This window comes from Nicotiana tomentosiformis, chromosome 2, assembly GCF_000390325.3.
Source record: "Nicotiana tomentosiformis chromosome 2, ASM39032v3, whole genome shotgun sequence".
Lineage (NCBI taxonomy): Eukaryota > Viridiplantae > Streptophyta > Magnoliopsida > Solanales > Solanaceae > Nicotiana > Nicotiana tomentosiformis.
In genome coordinates this window covers 181,514,671-181,534,217 of record NC_090813.1, presented here as the reverse complement: position 1 = coordinate 181,534,217, position 19,547 = coordinate 181,514,671, and positions in this window count along the sequence as shown.

Here is a 19,547-nt window from a genome sequence, read left to right as displayed (position 1 = left end):
GCATTTTGAGTTATCTTCAATTGTAACAGAGGTATGTACAATTGGCCACACCCGTCTCAGTTATGCTCCATGGGAGCCAACAGATATAGTCAAGAGAAGGACGGGATATCAGGATCCTGTTAGGGTTAAAGTAACCCAAAATATTGGATGGATTGTTTGCGTTAGTTGATATTTTTGAAGGATATTGCAAATGTGCTAACAGATCTTCTTGTGAGACACCCAGATGGTGCACTCTAGAATAGTACAACTAGATAAGAATACTAGAATGTTCAAAGACAGGCACTGGAATTCTGGAAGGATAAATATTATCTTAGTATGGCTCCGGTCCCTAGTAGAGAGATAATGCTAGGCAAACCGAAGAGCCAGTGGATGGAGCAAAGGGGAGCTTAAACCAAAAGAATATCTTGTCGAAATTTTTAGAATAAAGTGATAGACAGAAATATTAACAGGAAATAAGAAGAGAGCTAATGAAGCATTAAGAGTAAGATGTAATACATGGATGACAACGGTAGGTCAAAAAGATGACAGTATTATAGAATATATAGTCAAGTGAAGGAAAAGACGAGAAGAGCCAGGCCTTGGGACAATAAAAGAGTATAGGCCATAAAGTCATATTCTCATTTCGAGAAATAAGTTCGTGACTCCAACGCAACTACCAGAAGGAAAGGTTAGACCCCAGAATAATAGAAATCAGTATGGGCTGGTGAACAAGATAAACTAAACATAAATTAAGGGACTGAGTGATTGGATAATAGTCGGCATTATAAGAGTTTCAGATTTCATTTCGACTATGATAGAATGGATAACAAAAGAAGATTCATGAAAAAAACATTCAGAAAATGGTTATTCAGGAAGGCGCTTCCCTAAAGCAAGCAATATGAGTAAAGTTAAACTTAAGGAACTATGTGTGCCAATTACACTAAGTGTCACCCTCGTGAGTAAGGAATTTTATTATCCTTGGTACAAAAGGATTACCACAAGGCGAGTAGGAGTCATCGATGATGTGAAAGGATGCCAAAGTGAAGAGGTAAAACATCTGTAGGTAGGTTATCGTAGCTCCAACCCTTAGTACTCCCCAAATGGGGGGGGAGGGATATGGAATGATCGGGCATTAAGCCAGAATTAAGTGGTTCTAGTAATTATAGAATGGTAAAGGAATAATGCGAAAAAATGAAAAAGGGATGAGATTGTAATTATCCAAAGCCTACATATATGATACGACTCCAGAACTTATGCAAGTGCGACGTCAAGGAAAGAAAGTAAGGTTCCTGCCCGAGATGTTATTGATAAATAAGGAACCAGTGTGAGATGTAAGTTAATACAAAGGAAATAACCCCAAGAAAGATAACGCGGAATATTGATATGAGAATGGGCCAACGAGTAGTTAGCAGTTGATTCAGGAAGAGCCTAGTTATGGCTAGACAAGAGGATACAGACGAAGCAACAGATCTGCAAGATAAATATAGTAAAACACAATATAGTGAATTCAGCCTCGCAGTAATGTTATTGTAATAATTAAGAAATGTTCAGATAGGAGTTGGGATTGTTAAAGGTACCGTATGAGTATTACGGGAATAAAGGAGAGTGCCACTAGGAAGACTGTCAAAATATCAGTTCAGAAGCAACCCTACAAGCACAAGGGTGTGGAGGTAAGTAACTACAGATAATTGTAGGAGAGGAAGGACATCAAAAATTCTATCGGGAATACGATGTAATAAGCTCGCAGCGTTACAAGAGTCAGAGGGTCCTCCCTAAGTACTACAATGAAAGACTAGCTGAGGAAAAAAGAAAGAAGGCTTCAACCTAAGTACAACGACCTAAAGAGGAAATGGTTTTATAACAACAGTCTCACAATAACATTGTATGCACTCCATAAGAAAGTGGCACCTATCGTGGTTAATAAATGGAAAAAAATAATCAAAAGGGTGATATTCAAAATCATATGGGTTGTATGGAATTTCAATATGTGTGGTCACTAAAATAAGCCAAGTATTCATGCAACAAGGGGCAGAACGACCAGGGAAAGTAATTGCTTACATTTAAAGAAAGCTGAGAAGGAATGGAAGGAATAATTCGATCAATGATCCAGAGTTAGTTACGTTATGAGAGCACTTAAGATTTTGGAATATTATCCATGCAACATATATGTTGACGACCATACAGCCGAAGAAGACTCCGGTACAAGTTAAAGAAAGAATTGAGCCCACGTCATAGATAGAATGGTTAAAGGATTATATCATGGATATTCCATAGCGCCCATGAAAGGCTAAACATAATAACTAAATGCCAGGAGCCACAGATCGGAAGATAGCTTAAGCCTACATAAAGGCTGATCAGAAGGAAGAGGAAACTAAAGAGTTACATCAACTAAGTAAATTAAGAGTTTGCTTATTAGACACAGAAAGTTATAGACATCATGATTGAGAACATTGCAGAATCACTCTTAATATCAGAGGTGCAAGAGAGATAATACAACAATATTCTACAATGGCTCTACAAGGAAGCTAGTTAGAAGGAGTGTCAGCCTTATAAGAAGTCAGTATGAACCTCTCACTGGATTCTGTATACACCAGAGGTGCAAGTATTATAATAGAGCTTCAAGTTGTGAATATGAATTATACCTATGTGGAAGGGAAGTCATGAAAGAGATAAAAGATGTGATGCGAGATTTTAAGGTAAGTAAGATAAAAGTGAACAACGTATGAGATACTCAGATGCAGAAGGTTGGGAATAGTCCATACTTCGGATAGAAGGCTAGAAGCGTTGGGATTCAGTATCAATAGCGGCGTCGACAGTGGCATATCTTCCAGCCTATGGTTTATAGGTATCAAAAGGTCTAGTTAAAAGAGTAAAGTAGAGCTTGAGACGATGTGATGTCTCACTTAATGTTCCAAAAAAGCATAAAGAAATCAGTTGCAAGCTAAAGTATGGTAGAGAGACAAGGCTTTAGGAAGACAGGAGTAATGATAAGAAAAAGCAAGTGAGAAGGTGACAAAAATGGATAAGTCCTCAGGATTAAGCCCGTGAAAACAAAATGAGTGATAGTTTATCTAAGTTATACAAATCTCACTATAGCCTGAATGAACTCAAAGGAGTCTAAGACTAATAGTATTTAGAAGAGATAGAATGCTGCCCTGGTAATAGAATAAGGGTGTAATTGTGATAGATAAAGGATGACGTTTGGGCCTTCGATTGAGTAATGATCTGACGAAGAAAAGAAAGGGATCTCATGAATTTGACAGGATTAAAATACCCATGCAAGGTAAAACACATTGGGATGCTATGAGATACGGTCATGAAAGCATGGTATCTCCCCAGGTGGATCAGTCTAATCATTTAAAATGTTCCCCGATGAAACGTGAACCCTAGCGGCAGTGTTACATAAAAGGTTAAGTTATTAGGGGTAGATTATAGATCAATATTGAGTTGAATCAACAATGGATGGATGAAAGTTATAAAGTATGAGATGAGATTAGGCCATCATTCTTGAGATGAACAGTAATGAGGAAGCATCAAAAGACATAGATTTATATATATGGGATAAGCAACGAACGTAACCTGGAGTTTGGTAGCAGACCTCAATAACGATAAATCAAGGTAAGAGTTATGGTAAATTATGACCTACTTAGATACAGTAAAGTCATACGGATGGATAACCGGGTCTATGAAACAAGATATAGCAATATTCGTAAGTTCGACAAAGTACTGAGCGAAGAACTTCAATATGCCTATAGATGCCCAGAGGGACATCTTGTCAAGCTTTGTATATGTTTACAAAGTGAGGCCTAGAGATGGGCTAAAAGCTGGAGAAAAAAGGAGAGAAGAGACGCATAAGCGCACTTACAAGGTCAGAGTCGTACATGCCGCATGATAGAAGGTAGCAACAGTTACGAGACTGGAAAGATTTCGACCATAAGTCATGGTGTGAGAAAAGGCATGGGGGGGGGGATGCTCTGGCCTTTGGATTTATTTACAGAACAGTTGCCTAGATGGCAAGAAGAGTATTAAAGTATTCGCAAGAGCTATGGGTTATGAGAATGATAAGTGCATCAGTCAACATTCGAGGACGAATGTTCCAAATGGGGGAATGATTTTACACCCCATGTTTTCATACATGGAAGTACGCCATAAATACATTAATGGAAATTCAGGAATGGGACTATTTTGAGATTATAAGCATTATGCCATTTCAAACAAGTGATGAGTAAATTCGTAAAGGTGAGAGGGGAATAAGTCAAAGAAAATGAATTTTCGTCCAAGTTTGACATGTGGGATAAAATATGGCCCGAGCTAAAATACTCGGTATTTATGGACTAGTGTCATACAAGGTACCATATGATCACGATGGTATGATGTATAAGGTGTGTTAACATGAGTAGTATTTTAAGTAATTTGATATAATTCTTAATTATGTGGGTAATTGGTTAATGGGAGATTAACAAGTTGATTAAGATAATTGGTGGTTAATTATTAGACAAAATCCATAACGTGGCAGCAAACCCATCTAAGGATTGTGACTCATAAGTCACTATGATTATGTGGAAAGACTTAAAGAGAATGGGTCATACTCATTAAATAAAGAAGAGACACATTTCATTAGCATTTTTTATAAGTTGTGAATAGATCAGAATGTTAGCCATTTTTGTCAATTCCTACAAAATTTTAAATTCTCATTTTCAAACACTCCAAATAACCCTTACATTAAGCAACATGAATTCTTGCAACCAAAAGGAATCCAACGAGAATTTTTAAAATCATAGTAACGTAAAATTTTGCGGTTCTAAAGGAGTACGGTGCAACCTTTTCCAAGAACATCATACGGATTTTTTTCTACTCTGATCTTGCCATTATGTATTGTCACAATTGATGTGTGTTAGAGGGATTGTCAAGAGAATTGACTCAGGTATGTTAAGGCTATCCCTTCTTTCCTTTTGGCATGATCTATACGACACGAAACGAGAAAATGCACAACTTCCATAAATGACTCTATTCATAAAAATATTAGAAGTGCCTATGTTCTTGAATTCCCATGTATCTTATTATTCTATCATCTGTTCATGGGTCTCAGAAAATACGTAAGTTGAAAAAGTTTACTTCATGATATTATTCAAAGGCATAATAGCCTTATGACATTCCGAGAGATTTTAATGATGTACTTCTCATGCATTGCATTCATTTATATATGTGCATTGACCTATGACCTGATGGCGTTATATACGCGTATATATACGTATTTATATGTATATGGGATATGGAAAAAGGTTATGGCGTTATATACGCACCACCACCTGATCAGCTGGTATACATTGATGATTTTGCCCACAGTGGCCGAGATGATATGATGGGATGCCCTCAGAGGCCTGATGATATTATGAAACATATACCTATGCAAGACATGACATTCATACGCATATGCATGACACTATAATTATTTCATGATTTACAGAGTTATCCAAACTTACAGGTTGAGTCATTTACTCTATATTTCTTCCATGTCTGTTATGTACTTATTTATGTGCCTTACATACTCGGTACATTATTCATACTGACATCCCTTTTGCCTGGGGATGCTGCGTTTCATGCCTGCAGGTCCCGATAGACAAGTCGAGAGTCCTCCAAGTAGGCTAACAGCTCAGCGGAAGATGTTGGTGAGCTCCATTTGCTCCGGAGTTTCTTGTTTGGTCAGTATGATTTAGATGCGTATTGTTTGGTATGGTAGGGCTATGTCCCGACCTTTATGTTAAAGTGTACTCTTAGAGGCTTGTAGACAGATGTCATGTATACGAATGCTTGTATGGCCTTGTAGGCCTATGTTTTGAGTATATGAAAGATCATGTCAGCCTTATCGCCCCGTACGTCATATGCATAAGTTTGGATTACATGTTGGGTCATCCAATGTCGAGTATTTACCCCATGTTTTATTCTATTTATCTCACGACAGCCTCTTTGGCTCATTTACCTATGGTCGTATGATACGAAAGATACGCTACGTAGGTACTCGGTTGAGTAAGGTACCGGGTGCTCGTCGTGGCCCATCGGTTTGGGTCGTGATAGACATAAATCACAAAACTCGAAAGCCCATTCACTCACTAGTCTAACCATACCAAATTTATCAAAGTTCGACACCAAATGGTCATTCAAATCCCCAAAATTCACTCTCCAAATTCCTAGCCTCAAACACCCAAATTACACCTCCAAAACACACCATCTAGGTGGGAAATTAGTGGGGAAACATATTTATTGAAGAAAAATGAACACAAGGAACTTACCTCAAGAATCCCCTTGAAAAGCCTCTCAAAAACCTCCAAAATCCGAGCTCAAAATGTTAGAAATGGTGAAAAATCTCGAAGTCCCGCATTTAAAGACTCTGTCCAGGCCTTCCGTGGCAACTTGGCCGCTTCTGCGGTCTCGCAGGCGTGCCCCTTTCCCTCTTCTGCACCAACCGCATGTGCGAAACAGCACTCGCACCTGCGCCATTCTCCGCATCTGCGCCCAACGTCTGCTCCTGCGCAAACCACTTCTGCGCGCAAATGGACGCATCTGTGGCCTCTGACCAATGCATCCCTCACCGCATCTGCGATCTCTTTTCTCGCTTCTGTGAGCTCGCATTTGCGGTCCCCAATCCACAGATGCGATTGCACCAGCAACCCTCAAACTTCAGTAGTTCTTCAGCTTCAAATCTTGACCCGTTAATCACCCGAATCAACCCGAGGCCCCCGGGACCTCAACCAAACATACCAACACGTCTTAAAACATCATACAAACTTAGTCAAATCTTCAAATCACCTCCAACAATATTGAAAACATGTATTACACACGGATTCAAGCCTAATGAACTTCGAAATTTTCAAATTCTACAAACGATGCCGAAACCTATCAAATCACGTCCGATTGGCCTGCAACTTCTGGAATTGGAATCCGACCCGATATCGAAAATTCCACTACCGGTCGAACTTTACAAAATTCCAACTTTTGCCATTTCAATCCTAATTCTACTCCCAACCTCCAAATCATAATCCGAACACACTCCCAAGTCCAGAATTACCCAATGGAGCTAACGAAACTATCAAAATTCAAATCCGAGGTCGTTTACACATAAGTCGGCATCCAGTCGACTTTTCCAACTTAAGCTTTCAATTAAGAGACTAAGTGTCTCAATTCACCCTGAATTCTCTACGGACCCGAACCAACTAACCCGATAAGTCATATAACAGCTATAAAACACAAATAGAGCAGTAAATGGGGGAACATGGATACAACTCTTGAAATAACCAGCCGGGTCATTACACATCCAACCTTGCAAAAAGGGCTAGTTGGTTCACCCTTAGAAGTGAAGTCTGCAGAAGGCATCCACCGTAGCATCCGCACCTGGGCATAGTAGGGATGGAGGAACAGAGGGTGGATGCGAAGCATCCACCCCATCATGCGATGCTGAGAAGTTGAAGCTGAGGCGGACGCGAAGCATCCACCTCAGCATCAATCCTTGAAGCTGATTTGGAAAAGGAAAAGGGAAAGTTTGGACCACGACTTTTGTACTCAATATATAAGTCAAAAATTCCTCTTTTAGGGCATCTAATATACTTTTTGAAAGGGATTCGACCTAGGGAGAGCAAGGAGCCACCGTGGAGGCCGGATTTCATCTTCTTCCACCAAACTTAGTAATGTTTATGTTTCTTTGTATGATTTGTTGTTTGGCTATCATGTCTATGTAGAGCTAAATTTCACGTTCTAGGGTTGTGGTTCTTTCATGACTATTATTATTCGAATATTGATTTTGGTTTCTTGATTTATCATATTAGTTTATTTATTCAATCTTGCACTTAATTATTTGATTGCTTGATCATCAATTGAATACTATCTACGAATCTAGAATTGAACTCGAAAGTGGGAATTCTAGATTGCACATAGGATTGAGTAGAGCAAGTTCTTGAACCTGGGCATCGGGGAACGAATTCGCGGTTAGGATAGACATATACCTAATTGCCTTGTTTGGTTGATGTACAGGAATTATAAATGCGTTCTTGCTAGTTCTAACTCCATAGACATATAGGCGTTAGGTTAGCTTGAATAGGCGAGTAAGAACTCGACAGATTCTTATGAGAAATATTAACCCTGTCAACCAATAAGCTAGATAAATTAGTTGGTCAATTCAATTGAAGAATACAATAGGAATGTCAGATAGCCCATAACCCTGGATCGTTTTTATTACATTAATAACATAAAAATCTACACTTCCTTTGTTCAGAGTTCATTATTTATTTTCTTTTTAGTTTAATTAGATCAGAGCCATATACTTCTAGGTTTAACTCTTGTTTATATAATTAGGATAGTTTAATTTAGTTAATAGTTAATCACAAGTTCTCGTGGGTTCGACACTCTATCTTATCACTTTATTATTTGACGATCGTGTATACTTGTTTGTGCGTTTGACCGCAACAACATTTCAAAAATCATTCCCATGAAGCATTATTTTCAGAATCAACCATACCATATGCTAGTGGAAAAGTTTTACCTGGTTAAGCAAATAATAAAACATCCACATGTTATTTTTGTTATACATAGACATGATATATTTATACTATATATAATTATTATACGAGATTGTGACATATTTATATAAGTAAAACTCTTTATATAACTCACCTGCCGCATCTTATGCGCTAGCTGTTAACATTGTCCCCCTGTGTGATGATTTAAGGAATGTCCCATCAACCACTACAATAGGTTTACACTATTGCCATCTTCTGATCGATGCATTTACTGCGACAAAAACATACATGAAGCGCTCGTCCTCTGATTTATGTAATATTGTGACAGAACCAAGAGTTGACATATTTATCATATATAAGTGACCCAGCAGTTTACTATAAGATTCGCGTGGGATACTTCTTAGCAGTTCAAGTGCCTTTTCTTTTGCTCTATAAGCTTTTACGTAATTCATATTAATCCCATACTGTTATTTTATGTCTCTCATGATGTCTGCCGAAGTGTATATTATTTTTGGATTGACATACTTATTGTAGATCATTTTTGCAATGGCCGACGAAGTAGCATGACGTTGTAAAAACAGTCTCCCCGTCTCTGGGCAAGTGTGAACATCATTGAACCGTCTAACCTTGAAGACATTTGATTTGTCTAGACTTGAAGATCTAAGACTCCATTTGCAACTTTCATCCACGCATGTAAGAAAATACCTATTTGAAATATAGTATTATGATAATGCACTTCTTCAAATTTTTACACTTCTGTCTCAAATATACAAGCAGTACACATATGCAATCTGATTATACAAAAATTGTACATTTATATTACATTTATTATACAAGTACTATAGAAATGTCCTAGAGCAGTACACATATTTAATCTCATTATACAATAATTATATATTTTTTATATATTTCTAAAAAGAAGTATACACAATGTCACAAAGAAGTACACATATACAATCTCATTATACAATAATTATATATTTTTTATACAAATAGTATACACAAAATTACAGATAAGTGCAATCTCATACGTAGAAATCATACCTTGTTATAGATGATCTATCCACCATAAATTGACATTTTTCTCGTATTGCATAGTGCTTTATTACACTAATAAGTGTATCTTTATCCCAATACAACTGACCTTCTCCAATTTCTTCATGTTGTGGGTTGTCTATCATACAATTTTCCTTCATTATCTCAATTTTGTCTTCTTTTCCATGATTATTCATCATCTCAACAATATTAGTTCTGTGTAATTCTTCTACATTTTGACACTGTAAACCAGCTGAAGTAGTTGCGAGTAAGTTACCACCCAAGTATGAACTTGAATATGAGCATTCAACACCTGAATACACAATTTTTAACTTTATGCATAATGGATATTCAGTGATATCCAGTTTTTCTTTTTATGTCCATATACAAGTGCACACTCATATTATTGTATATTGGAATTGCTACATAGCCATCCTTCACTATATATTTTATCTCCATCTTACTTGTAATTGAATTCCCACCCAATTTCTTATACTCTTATCAACAAAATACTCGTAGCTACATTCTGAATTGACCAGCACGCCATTAACAAGAAAATTTATAAATTTACTCTCACTTACCCACTCACCACTATGTTGAAGTAAAATCGAAAACAAAATTGGAATAGTAGTTCCAGCATTCACAATCTTCATAGACATTAGTTGAGTTGGTCGGTTTTGTACCATTTCACAAATTCAGAACGGAATTTCAACTCTATTAACTTGGTTGTAGGCCGCAATTGTACAAAACCTTTGAATTTTAGCGTGCATTTTTTGGAGCTATGCTCTGGGTTTACTCTTCTGAAACCCTAGAATCATTTTGATAATGTGAATATTTCACCGACTTTTATACTGTTTGGGGGTTGAAGATTCCATACTGAACGCGTGAATATATGATCCAAAATCGATTAGGAGTGATTTTCTTTCTGTTTTGCGTTGAGCTTATGGTTTCAAATATTTTAATTTATTTCAGTTGCTAGCCGTTATTATTGATTTTAGGCTATGACTTGTATGAGGTCATTTTATAACTATCAAGTGATATAAGTTTGCCGCGAGTGGCTATAAATGAATTTTGCTCTTTTTTATTCTTAGGATACACTAGGACTTTGCATCAAAGGCATTGGAGATGTCATAAATGGATCCTACACTACCCTCCTCTCCATAATACATAGAAAATCAAAAGAACCATGGAACTTCTTCTTTTCCTCATTGTTAACCCAAAAAAAATACAATATTGTTTTCTCTGTCTGTTGGTGGATCGCTTTGGGTGGATTGATAACTAAAAGTATATGCATAGGGATAGAATATAAGATATAGGGATAAAATGTAAGACAACTTTGATAAGAACAACTTTTTCTCCAAAAACGCATAATCTTTCATTCGATCTTACTTTATCTTTACAGCACAACTGATCCAAGTTTGCTAGAATCGTCAGAGCTTTTGTAAGGATACTCATAGAAAAGAGAGAAGGTAAGATCCCGGCCAAATGGTTGGCTGGTCATTGAAGTGCTTCACTTTTTTCATGCCTAGGTATATAGGAGCTCCTAGATAGGTAAAGAGGAATGAGCTATTGCAAAACCTGTCCATTCTTTGAACTTGTTGATCTTTATATTCTCCGAGTTTGAATACATAAAGAAATGAGACTTTCTATGAGACCCTATTAGGCTTTTGACATATCCAATTTTATAATCATATTGTCTCTATTATTGTCTCTACTCATATTGTGTGCTAGTTCTTGCGCAACATTATGTTATCAGTAATTGCTTTTCCTTTAATGAAACCAGATTGGTTAGGAAATATCAATCTTGGATTGAACCTTGCCAGTATATTATTCATTAGTTTGTAGATGTCACATTAGCCACAATAATGGGCCTTAAGTCTGATTAATATTCAGAATGATCCAATTTTAGGTATTAGGATCAAGCATGCGTGAATTATGTATTTGGCCAGCTCATTACCTGTAAAAAAGAAACACACAAGATTTGTTAGGTCAGTAGATAGAAGTAGGGTTGTGCATAATTTGGTAAATACCGAATTATCGTACTGAAACCGAAATTTTTTGTATTTGGTATTCGATATTTTGATATTTGGTTAAAATTTTAAAAATAATTAGTATTACGTATGATATTCGATATTTAAAAATAAAATATTGAAATACTTATACCGTACCGAAATATATACTAAGTTACATAATACACATATATTGATTATAACATAAATATTAAAGTTCTAAAATTTGCTTTCCGTTATTTTTATAGTTTCTTTAACCTTTACCACCTTTTTTCCCCTACAATACTTGTCTTTCCCCCCCCCCTCTACTTAGGTTGCCTACTTATGTTTCAACCTTTCTCCCATCCAGGTTTAGCATTTTTGGGTTCTCTCTTTTTTTCCCCATTGTATTATAATATTTTTATTTTCATACTTGTGAGTAAATTACTTAAGAATATTACAGTCTATGGCTTTATGTACTAGTTAATATTCGAGCCGAACAAACTTGTAACAATTTGGCCGACCGTTTTGAGTATTTTATCCTCATTCTCCTATTTATTGTCTCCTCTATATTATATTGTAGTTATGTGACTTACCAAGGTGGTTGGTTTGGTTTCGAATGAGGTTCAGAGTGAAATGGGACACTTAGTCCCGAAGTTGGAAGCATAAGTTGAAATAGTTGACCGGAGTTTGACTTTATGTAGACAACTCCAGAATGAAGTTTTGAAGGTTCCGATAGCTTTGTATTGTAATTTTGGACTTAGGAGCGTGTTCAGATATTGATTTGGAGGTCTATAGGCCGTTTTGGCTTGAATTGGCGAAAGTTAGAAAGTTGAAGGTTTGGAAGATTGAGAAGTTTGACCGAGAGTTGACTTTATTAATATCAGAGTCGGATTCTGATTCCGAGAGTTAGAATAGGTCCGTAGTGTCATTTATGACTTTTGTGCAAAATTTAAGCTCAATCAGAATAGGTTTGGTATGAATCAACGTTAGTTTTGGAAGTTAGATGTTCATGGTTTCAATAGGTTTGAATTGGGTTGCGTTTCGTCGAATCGATGTTGTTTGATTTTATCTTAGGCCTCGACTAGGTTCGCTATGTGTTTTGAAACTTGTTGGTATGTTCAGACAGGGTCCCGGGGGCTCCGGGTGTGAACCGGATTGAAATCGCCGAAGTGGAGTTCTAGGGGGCTTGGATGTGTCTGCATATGGGAGGAGATTCCCACATCTGCGAGCCCGTGGGTGCGAAGGAACTGGTCACAAATGCGGATAGGGCCAATATGGCCTTGGGTCGCAGAAGCGGACACTGTTCACAGGAGCATGTGCACAGATGCGCTCCTATTATAACGACCCGATCGGTCGTTTTGAGTATTTGCATTCCGTTCAGCTATTTGAAGTCTTGATTAGCTTCGTATGATGTATTATGACTTGTGTGCATCATCGATTTTGGTTTTCAAGTGTTTCAGAATTAGTTTGGAAGAATGAATTTCATGTTTGAAGCTTTAAGTTGGAAGAGTTGATCAAGTTTGACTCTTTAGCATTTGACCTCGATCCGGAGTTTTTATGGTTCCGTTAGGTCCGTATGGTAATTTTGGACTTGGGCGTATGCCCGGAATTGCACTTGAATATTTCTATAAGGTTTCTGCACTATTTGGCGAAACTTGAAAATTTGAAGGTATGGAATGTTCAAAAGTTTGACCAAAATTGGCTTTGATTATATCGGGTTTGGATTGTGGTTTTGGGGATTGGAATAGCTTCGTTATGTCATTTGGGACTTGTGTGCAAAATTTGAGGTCATTCCGGGTTGATTTGATAGGGTTCGACACGAGTTTTGGAAGTTGAAAGTTCAAAAGTTCATTAAGTTTGATTTGAGGTGCGATTCGTCGTTTCGATGTTGTTATGTGTGATTTGAGGACTCGAGTAGGTCCGTGTTATATTTTGGGAATTGTTAGTATGTTCGGACGGGGTCTCGAGGGGCTCGGGTGAGTTGCGGACGTGTTTGGGACCATTTTTCAATCATATATGGTTGCTGGTAGCTACTGGTACTGATGTTGCGCACCTGCGGTGGTCGCTGAAGCAAAATGTTTTCGCACCTGCAAAAAGGGATTGAGTTTAAAGTTATCACAAATGCGAAGACTGGGGCGCATTTGCGGCGTCGCAGAGGCGGGGTATGGGCCGCAGAAGAGAAGTGTGGCGCAGAAGCGTGAGTGGTTGTCGCACCTACGCGTGCACAGAAGCGGGGAAAATTCCGCAGGTGCGCTGGGCGGGTCTTCAGTGATTTTCACAGAAGCGTGTTTTTGGTCGCAAAAGCGACGCCGCAGAAGTGGCTACTATTCCGCACATGTGGAAAGGCGTGGGCATAAGCTATAAATCGAGGGCTTGGTAATTTTATTCATATTTTGAGTTAGGGAGCTCGGATTTGGGCGATTTCGGAGGAAATATTGGGGTAAGTGTTCTATACTCGGTTTTGATTATATTTCATGAATCTATCTTCGTTTTTTGGCATTTGATTGATGATTTCAAGAGAGAAATTGGGGGGGTTTTGCCTAAAATTTCATAGAGTGAATTTTTGGGTTTTGAACATCGAATCGGAGTTGGATTTGAGTTAAACTAATATGGTTGGACTCATAATTGATAGGGTTGTCGAATTTTGTGAGTTTTGTCATGTTCCGAGGTGCGGGCCTAGGTTTGACTTTTGGGTTTACTTTAGACTTTTGATTAATGATTCGACCTTTATCGATTGGGTTTGTTTCCTTTGGCATTATTTGATGTTCTTGAGTTGCTTTTGGCTAGTTTTGAGCCGTTCGGAGGTCGGTACGTGCGGGATGACGTTTCTAGACTATTGTTTGGCTTGCTCGGTATTTGATTCAGCTTGTTCTACGTAAGTAACACTTCTAACTTGGTACTGAGGGCATGAATCCCTGAATATATGTGTTATGTGTTTGGTGTTGAGGTGACGGGCGTGTGGGCGTGCACCGTGTGAATTATGACTCGGTTGATTCTATGATACTGTGTAGTGTCCTAATCTTGTTTCTATCCATGAAATTTCTACGTGCTAGAGTAATTGAGTTGTGATCTATGTTAGAAACCATGTTTAGGCTATATGCATATCCTGTTAGGACCTATTGAGGTCATTTTTGCTTTTGAGTTATTTGCTTAAATTGCAATTTCATACTCATTCATTTGCATATCATACCTCAGTTTCTGTTATCATTTGTCTCACATCATGTTATCATTGTTTGGGCTAATTGGCATGAGATTTGTGAGGCCGAGAGACTGGAGAGGATGGGACTGATTAAGGCCGAGGGCCTAATTGTGAGTCACATTTATGGGATCAGGCTGCACGTCACAACAAGATTTATTGATTTATGCTATGAGTGGCTTGTATTAGCGCTTGGGCAGGATCTGCCCCTCCGGAGTCTGACGTACCAGTAGTGAGCCCAGGTACCTACTGAGTGCGAGAGCCGAGCGATTGGGAGGACTGAGTGATTGGGAGGACTGAGTGACTGGGAGGACTGAGTGATTGGGAGGAATGAGTGATTAAGCGTGCTGAGTGAGGTTGATTGCTCTGAGAGCATGAGCACATGAGTTTATCACTGTGGTGCATTAGACTTGACATGCATACTTGGCTTGTAGGCATAGAGATGTATTTCCTCATGCTGTATGGTATTATGACATTCATGACTTCACATGCACATTGACATGTACGCATAGAGATGTACCTTCCTCATGACATTCGATAATGAAATATCTTATCTGTTGTTGGACGTTTTTGGGAAAAAATCACAGCTTTCTGATATACTCATATTGTGGTGATTTCGTTGAAAGTTTTGGGTTTACAGTTATATCTGAAAAGAAAATGCCTATTTTCCATAACTGTGAACGAGCTGAGCATCATATCTTTGAGTATTATTCGTACTATTTTTCATTATATTGCTACGATTTGTTCTTGGTTGTTAGTGTTAGACTCAGACCATTTCCCCAAGCTCGTCACTGCTTTCAACCTAAGGTTAGGTTTGTTTCTTATTGATTACATGGGGTCGGTTGTACTCATACTATACTTCTGCACCTTGCATACAGATTTTGGAGTTGATGTTGCTGCTTATGGCGGGAGCTGATTTTGAAGATGTACCTGCATTTCAGTACGTGCGCAGAGGCGAAGTGTGGCGCCACACTTCACTTTTGAAGATGTCGACTTTGATGATATCGGGTTCGGATTGTGGTTTCGGGGATTGGAGTAGCTTCGTTATGTTATTTGGGACTTGTGTGCAAAATTTGAGGTCATTCCGGGTTGATTTGATAGGGTTCAACGTGCGTTTTGGAAGTTGAAAGTTCAAAAGTTCATTAAGTTTGTTTTGAGGTGCGATTCCTCATTTCGATGTTGTTATGTGTGATTTGAGACCTTGAGTATGCCCGTGATATATTTTGGGACTTGTTAGTATGTTCGGATGGGGTCCCGATGGACTCGGGTTAGTTGCGGACGTGTTCCAGACCATTTTCCATTCATATATGGTTGATGGTTACTGCTTGTACTGATGTTGTGCACCTGCGGTTGATTTTGCGCAGGTGCGGTGGTCGCAGAAGCGGAAATGTTATAGCATCTGCAAAAAGGGACTGAGTTTGGAGTTATCGCAGATGCGAAGATTGGGGCACTTCTGCGGCCTCGCAGAGGCGGGATATAGGCCGCAGAAGCGAAGTGTGGCGCAGAAGCATGAGTGGTTGTCGCACATGTGCGTGCGCAGAAGCGGGGAGAATTCCGCAGGTGCGATGGGTAGGTCTTCAGTGATTTTTCGCAGAAGCGTGTTTTTGGTCACAAAAGTGATGCCACAGAAGTAGCTACTGTTCCGCACATGCGGAAAGGACTGGGCAGAAGCTATAAATCGAGGGCTTAATCATTTTATTCATATTTTAAGTTGGGGAGCTCGGATTTGGGCGATTTTGGAGGAATGTTCACCACATGGGTAGGGGTAAGTGTTCTATACTCGGTTTTGATTATATTTCTTGAATCTATCGTCGTTTTTGGAATTTGATTGAAGATTTGAAGAGAGAAATTGGGGTTTTTTTTGTCTAAAATCTCATAAAGTGAATTTTTTGATTTTGAACATCGAATCGGAGTCAGATTTGAGTTAGACTGGTATGGTTGGACTCTTGATTGAATGGGTTGTCGGATTTTGTGATTTCTTTGGGTTCCGAGGTGCGAGCCCGAGTTTGACTTTTTGGTTGACTTTGGACTTTTGATTAAAGATTCGACTTTTATCGATTGGGTTTGTTTCCTTTGGCATTATTTGATGTTCTTGAGTTGCTTTTGGTTAGTTTCGAGCCGTTCAGAGGTCGGTACATGCAAGATGACATTTCAAGAGAATTATTTGGCTTGCTCGGTATTGGATTCGACTTGTTCGAGATAAGTAACACTTCTAAACTTGGTGTTGAGGGCATGAATCCCTGAATATATATGTTTTGTGTTTGGTGTTAAGGTGGCACACATGCTAGGTGACGGGCGTGTGGGCGTGCACCGTATGAATTATGACACGGTTGATTCTGTGATACTGTGTAGTATCCTAATCTTGTTTCTATCCATAAAATTTCTACGTGCTAGAGTAATTGAGCTGTGATCCATGTTAGAAACCATATTTAGGCTATATGATTATCCCATTGAGACCCACTGAGGTCATTTTTTCTGTTGAGTTATTTGCTTAAATTGCAATTTCATACCCAGTCATACTCATTCATTTGCATATCATACCTCAGTTTCTCTTATCATTTGTCTCACATCATGTTATCATTGTTTGGGCTGATTGGCATGAGATTTTGTGAGGCCGAGAGACTAGAGAGGATGATGACTGAGTGAGGCCGAGGGCCTAATTGTGTATGATATTTATGAGATCGGGCTGCACGCCGCAACATGATTTATTGATTCATGCAATGATTGACTTATATTAGCGCTTGGGCAGGATCCGCCCCTCCGGAGTCTGACGTACCAGCAGTGAGCGCGGGTACCTACTGAGTGCGAGTGTCGAGTGCTAGTGTCGAGCTCGAGTGCCGAGCATGAGTGCCGAGTGATTGGGAGGGCTGAGTGACTGGGAGGACTGAGCGACTGGTAGGGCTGAGTGACCGGGAGGACTGAGTGATTGGGAGGACTAAGTGACTGGGAGGAATGAGTGATTGAGCGTGCTGAGTGAGGTTGATTGCTCCGAGAGCATAAGCACGTTAGTTTATCATTGTGGTGCATTACACTTGACATGCATACTTGGCATATAGACATAGAGATGAATTTCCTCATGATGTACAGTATTGTGACATTCATGACTTCACATGCACATTGACATGTAGGCATAGAGATGTACTTTCCTCATGCCATATGATAATGAAACATCTTGTTTGTTGTTGAAAGTTTTTGGGAAAAATCACAATTTTCTTATATACTCATACTGTGGTGATTTCGGTGAAAGATTTGGGTTTTACAGTTATACCTGAAAAGCAAATGCCTATTTTCCGTAATTGTACGAGTTGAGCATCATATCTTTGAGTATTGTTCGTACTGTTTTTCATTATATTGCTATGATTTGTTCTTGGCTGTTGGTGTTAGACTCAGACCATTTCCCCAAGTTCGTCACTGCTTTCAAACTAAGGTTAGGTTTGTTTCTTATTGATTACATGGGGTCGGTTGTACTCATACTACACTTCTGCACCTTGCATACAGATTTTGGAGTTGATGTTGCTGCTTATGGCGGGTGCTGATTTTGAAGATGTACCTGCATTTCAATTACAACTTCCTCTTGTTCATGGTAACTTTAGATTTATAACGAAGCTGTTAGTGTTGGACTCTGACTGTTTCCCCAAGCTCGTCACTGCTTTCAACCTAAGGTTAGGTTTGTTACTTATTAAGTACATGGGGTCGGTTGTACTCATACTACACTCCCGCACCTTGCGTGCAGATTTTGGAGTTGATGTTGCTTCTTATGGCGGGAGCGGATTTTGAAGATGTACCTGCATTTCAGTTGTAGCAGCTTCTTATTCATGGTAGCTTTTGATTTGTAAGGAATCTGTTTATGTACATTCTAAACAGATGATGTATTTACTTCATACCAGTTTTGTAAATTCTAAATCTTAGAAGCTCATGATTTGTACTACCAATCCTTGGGATGTTTGTATGTAAGTTCAGTTGCATTATCATTATCTATCTTAATAAATCTCATTTAAAATTGGATTATTGTTAAATTGGCTTACCTAGCGGGTTGGGTTAGGTGCCTTCATGACCAATTATATTTTGGGTCGTGACATCTATGTCCGCAGGAGCGGGAGCGCAGATGCACGTTTGCGTTAGCAGAAGCAAATTTTCCTGGACTTAACTGAAAACCGCACTTGCGATGGATTTTTCGTAGGTGCAGAGCCGCAGAAGCGACGGTAGGTCCGCAGAAGTAGAATCGCTGGACTAAATGGGGGCCAATCGAGGGTTTGTTCCCATTTTTCATATTTTTAGCTTGCTCGGTTTTGGGAGCTTTTGAGAGAGATTTTCAAGGAGTTGATCAGAGTAAGTGATTTTAACTCAGATTTGATTATTATACATGAATCCATCACTGTTTTTACCATTTGATTAGTGTTTTGAGTTGGAAAAATTGGAAAAATTTGTGAAAACTTAATAAGCCATATTTTGAGAATTTGAAAGGCGATTTAAGGTCAAAATTGAATAATTTTAGCATGGTTGGACTCGTTATTGAATGGGTGTTCGGATTTTGTAATTTTGGTTGGTTTCCGTGATGCGGGTCCGGGGTTGACTTTTGAGTTGATCTTTTGATTTTCTTTAAAGATTGCAACTTTATTTTTTGGAATAGTTCCCTATGGTTTGTATTTATAGTATAAAGTTATTTGGCTAGATTCGAGCCATTCGGAGTTAGATATTCGCGGAAAAGGCTTACTTGTGGATTGAGTTAGCTTGTTTGAGGTAAGTATCTTGCCTAACTTTGTGTGAAAAATTACCCCTTAGTATTGGAGTTGTTTTGTGTCATTTGTGGTACGTGTAAGCCGTGTACGCAAGGTG